A 6,000-nucleotide genomic window follows, 5' to 3' on the forward strand; every position below is an offset into this window, starting at 1 on the left:
AGAGCAGCTGAACGGAATGGACAGTGTCTTCAAAGGAGGATGTAAGATGAACATCAACAAAAGCAAAACGGCCGGCCGTTGTCGCCGAGCGGTTCTAGCCGCATCAGTCCGGAACCGCGCTGCTGCTACGGTCGCAGGTTACAATCCTGCCTTGGGCATGGTTGGATGTGTGTGATGTCCTTAGGTCAGTTAGGTGCTCAGATCCATTTTAATAAGCAAAATGAGGATAACGTAATGTAGTCGAATTAAATCAGGTGATGCTGAGGGAATTAGATTAGGAAATGAGACACTTAAAGTAGTAGATGAGTTTTACTATTTTCGAAGCAAAATAACTGATGATGGTCGAAGTAGAGAGGATATAAAATGTAAACCGGCAATGGCAAGGAAAGCCTTTCTGAAGAAGAGAAATGTATTAACATCGGGTGTAGATTTGTGTGTCAGGAAGCCCTTTGTGAAAGTATTTGTATGGAAGACGTGAAACATGGACGATAAACAGTTCAGATACAAAGAGAACAGAAGCTTTTGAGATGTGTTAATACAGAAGAATGCTGAGGAGATACTGAATAGAATTGCGGAGAATCGGACTTTGTGGTACAACCTGACTAAAAGAAGGAATCGGTTGGTAGGACACATTCTAAGGGAACAAGGGATCACCAATTTAGTACTGGAGGGAAGCGTGGGGGCTAAAAATCGTAGAGGAAGACCAACAGATGAATACAGTAAGCAGTTTCATAAGGATATAAGTTGCAGTAGTTACTCGGAGATGAAGAGGCTTACACAGGATAGAGTAGCTAGGAGAGCTGCATCAAACCAGTCTTTGGACTGAAGACTACAACTACAACATCAAAGACTATTGAATACACGATGACTACAGTACTACTGTTACCCTGATTTTCTTTTCCTGTGATTTTCTGAAATGTACCTGGAGGTCACTGGGATATTTGTTCCAAATGGACTTGGCCTGTCATTCTTCCGAAATTAGGTTATAATACCTCTCTAATCAATTTCAAAGATACTTTTTTTGAAAAGAATGTGGCAACTGACAGAAATGAACAGTATGAGAGATTTGTCTTTTTGGTGATATTTTCAACTTTTTGTAAATTACCGTTAAGTGTTTTCAGTGACCCCACTGTAGCAAAATATATAAAAACAATGCTGATCTTCACGGCCAAGAGAGTCCGCCCCTGGTAGCTGAGTGGTCAGCGCGACGGAATGTCATGCCCGGGTTCGATTCCCTGCTGGGTCGGAGTTTTTCTCCGCTCAGGGACTGGGTGTTGTGTTGCCCTTTATCATCATCATTTCATCACCATCGACACACAAGTCGCCGAAGTGGCGTCAAGTCGAAAGACTTGCACCAGGCGAACGGTCTACCCGCCGGGAGGCTGTAGCCACACGGCATTTACATTTTTACGGCCAAGAGAGATAGACGATGTGTGAGTGTGAGATAAGTTAAATTAATTTTTACAATGTATTGTTGTTATTGTATCTTATTATCACTCTCCTAACGATTCTCAAGATTATTATTTACAAAATAATTCGCCTCCTTGCGCGCTCCGAGGCGACCACGGTGGATGTTCAACTTGAATGCGAGTGTTACCAATTCCACTCACATTCGCACACAGCAATCACAGTGCCTGTCCATACTAAAGACTGTGCAAAACTACGCTATACAAACAAACAAACGACTCTCAACACGTACTATGAAGGTCTTACTGCAGACACTAACGAAACTTCAAGAGCCGTGTCTAGTAAATTAGATTAACACCAAACTACGAAAGCACGCAGTTGAGACTAAATAATTTGCTCTTGGTCAGGGACTTGTAAAAGGTCACAAAATCTGTTTACTTTCCGACGCAAACGAAAATCCCTGAATTGCATCTACTAAATCTTAAATTAACGCACAGAAATCCGAAAAAGCACACAGATGAAGTTATGGAATTCGCTCCTGGTTAGTAACTCGTAAAATGTCACAAAGTCGGTTACTTCCACGTTGCTGTTGCTGTCTAGCCCGGCGGCTGCTGCCCGATTTAGAGCTTGACTTAGATCACTGAGTTCTTTGTCAGATTCTTCTCGCAATATCGCATCATCTGTCTCGTCTTGTTCCATCCCCTATCTTTCGTATAATACTGTTTGCAAGTCTCTTTCCCTTATTTAGTCTATCTATATAGTTAGTCTTTGTTTGGTATTGGCTTGCGGTTAAAGTTCTTGATGTCATACAGGTGCTCCTCTTCTCTGCAGAATTTTTTTGATTTTCCTAAAGTCATTCACGATTTTACATCTTTGCATTTTTCTTCTATCCGTACTTGCTTTGGCAATCTGGGCTTTTCCTCAACCTCATTTTTAGAAGCCCATATTCCCTCTTGCCCACTTCATTTGCTTAATTTTTGTATTTCCTTGTTTGAGCAGTTAAGTTCATTATCTTGTGTGTTACCTAGATCTACGTGTACATCTATACTCCACAAGCCACCATGCGGTGTGTGGCATTCTTCGTATACCCCTGTTATTTCCCCCTCCCCCCGCCTTTCTCTTTCCAACCGTTGTTAATTCACGGGAAGAACGGTTGCTGGTAAGCTTTCTTGGGGACTCGAATCTCTCTAATTTTATCTTAATGGTCTTTTCGCGAGATATACATAGGAGGAAGCAATATATAAGGGGCTTTCAAATGAAACCCTGTCACTGGTGTAAAGTAACGGTAACGATTTTATTAGCCAAGAAATGTAGTTATACGCAGAACACATAATCAAAAATAGTCGCAAAAACTGTTGACACATTTATTCCATTGCGACACTAGCCGGTTGACTCCATCCTTGAAGAAGCTAGCAGGCTGCTGTCGGATCCAGGCCTGGACCCAGTCACACACTTCGTCGTCCGTTGCGGATCGATGTCCACGAATAGCTTGTTTTAGAGGTCCAGACACATGAAAGTCTCACGGTGAAAGGTCGGGACTGTACGGTGGATGTTCCAACGTTTCCCATCGAAACTCTTGCAATGTCGTCTTCATCGCATTGGCCGTGTATGGGCGGGCATTATCATGCAGGAGGATAACGCCATTGAACAACATGCCTCGGCATTTCTGCTTGATGGCTCGTCTGTGAAGTGGCTTGATAACGCTGGGCATTGATGGTGGTTCCCCGTTCCAGGAACTCGACAAGCAATGGGCCCTTGTGGACAAAAAAGGACATCATGACCTTACCAGAACTCGTGTGCGCTGCCTTTGATTTTTTTGAAGGTGGTGAAGTCACAAGTTTCCACTGCTTGCTCTGATGCTTGCATTCCAGTTTAGAATGGTGACACAATGGTTCGTCACCTGTGACGATACGCGACAGAAAGCCGTATTCCTCCTCATGATGACGCTGCAGACGACTGAAAGACGGCGCCATTCGAGTATTGCGCTGTTCGGCGGTCAGTTGGTAGGGAACCCACAGCGTACAGATTTTTAGAAAGTTCAAGTGTTGATGCATTATGGTGTGAACGGTGCCGACGCTAATACACAGTAACCCATGGATCTCGTCCACGGTGATTCAACGGTTGTCACGATGTGCCTGTCCGGGACGAGCATCGTCTTCCAGTGACTCGCGCCCTTCAAGGAATAGTTTTGCGCCATTCCACATCTACATATATACTCCGCTAGCCACCAAGCAGTGTGTGGCGGAGGGCACAATTCCCGCCAAAGCCATATTTCCCCCCCTCTGTTCCACTCGCGGATCGCGCGAGGAAAAAACGACTGTCTGAACGCCTCAGTACGAGCTCTTATTTCCCTTATCTTTGAATGATGATCATTACGTGATTTGAAAATTGGTCGTAACAATATATGCTCTACATCCTCGGTGAAGATAGGATTTCGGAATATAGTGAGCAGCCCCTTCCGCTTAGCGCTCCGTCTGTCTGCAAGTGTGTCCCACTTCAAACTTTCTGTGAGATTTGTAACGCTCTCGCGATGGCTAAATGTACCAGTCACGAATCTTGCCGCTCTTCTTTGGACCTTCTCAATCTCTTGAATCAGACCTAACTGGTAAGGGTCCCATAACAGTCCAAGGCCGCTGTCAATACCATCAACCAGATCGTTTACGTAAATCGTAAAAAGCAGCGGACCTATTACGCTGCCCTGGGACACACCTGAAGTTACTCTTGTTCTGTTGAAGTTACCCCGTTCTGGACGACATACTGCTTCCTGACTGTTAGAAAACTTTCTATCCAACCGCATATGTCATTGGATAGACCGTAAGCGCGCACTTTTGTAGCAAGCGCAGTGCGGAACTGAGTCGAACGCTTTCGAAAGTCGAGAAATATGGCATCAACCTGGGAGCCGATATCCAGAGCCTGTTGTATATCATGCACAAAGAGGGCCAGCTGTGTCTCGCATGACCGCTGTTTCTTAAAACCGTGCTGGTTTCTGCAGATGAGCTTCGCAGAGTCTAGAAAGGTCATTATGTCTTAACACAAAATATGTTCCATGATTCTACAACCAATGGATGTCAGTGAAATTGGCCGGTAATTATGTGCATCCGATTTTCTACCCTTTTTATAGATTGCTATGACCTGGGCCTTCTTCCAACCCCGTGGAACTTTCCGCCGTTCCAATGATCTCTGATAGATGACGGATAATAATGGTGCTATATTTGTAGCATAGTCAACATATAATCTTACCGGGATACTGTCTGGGACAGATGCCTTCTGGCATCTAAGGATCTTAACTGTTTTACAATCGCAGATATACTAAACTGTCAGCCATCCTTTCGTTTGTTCGATAATTGAAAGGGGGAATGGTGCTGCAGTCCTCTATCGTAAACGAGTTTTTGAAAGCTAGGTTTAGAATTTCGGCCTTCTGTTTATCATCATCCGTTACATTACCCGTACTGTCAGCAAGAGAAGGTATTGAATTATTTGTAGCGTTCATAGATTTTACGTACGACAAAAAATTTTTTGGGGTTATTTTTAGAATCTACAGATAAAATATTGCTTTCAAATTTGTTAAAAGAGTCTCTCATTGTCCAATGATCTCTGATAGATGACGGATAATAATGGTGCTATATTTGTAGCATAGTCAACGTAAAATCTTACGGGGATACCGTCGGGGCCAGATGCCTTTCTGGCGTCTAGAGATCTTAACTGTTTTACAATTCCAGATACACTAAACACTATATCAGCTATCCTTTCGTTTGTTTGATAATTAAAAGAGGGAATGGTACTGCAGTCCTCTATCGTAAACGAGTTTTTGAAAGCTAGGTTTAGAATTTCGGCCTTCTGTTTATCATCATCAGTTACATGACCAGTACTGTCAGCAAGAGAAGGTATTGAAATATTTGTAACGTTCATAGATTTTACGTACGACCAAAAACTTTTGGGGTTATTTTTAGAATCTGCAGATAAAATATTGCTTTCGTTAAAAGAATCTCTCATTGACCTTTTGACAGCTGCTTTCACTTCGCGTAATTTCTATTTGTCAACGGGGCAGTGACTACGTTTAAAACCATTGAACCAATGGGATCCTTTCCATCCTCAAATTTTTGCTAGGCACATACTTCTCTAGCACATGGTGGACAATACCTTTAAATTCCGACCAAAGATACTCAATATCTTTGTGTCCCGCGGTGAATGCTTGGAGCTGACTATGAAGATACTCATCAATGACACTTTTATTTGCTTCCACAAACAAGAAAACTCTACAAACTCTACGCTGGTTTTTTTTTTTTTTTTGCAACTTCCACTGACATAGAAGCCACAACGACTTTATGGTCATTAATACCTTCTTCTAGATTAACTTACTCAAAAAGATCGGGTCTGTTTGTCGCCAAGATATCTAATATGTCTAATATGTTCCCATATGGTTTTCTAACCAATTGCTCAAGGTTGTATGTTGAGAGCGCTCCTAGAATAACTTTACACGAATCTTTGCTTCTGCCCACTGTGATAAACGTGTAATTTTCCCAATCAATGGATGCTACATTAAAGTCTCCACCTGTAACTAATGGATAATTTGGATATTTACTTCCTATGTAC

This window comes from Schistocerca nitens, chromosome 2, assembly GCF_023898315.1.
Source record: "Schistocerca nitens isolate TAMUIC-IGC-003100 chromosome 2, iqSchNite1.1, whole genome shotgun sequence".
NCBI lineage: Eukaryota > Metazoa > Arthropoda > Insecta > Orthoptera > Acrididae > Schistocerca > Schistocerca nitens.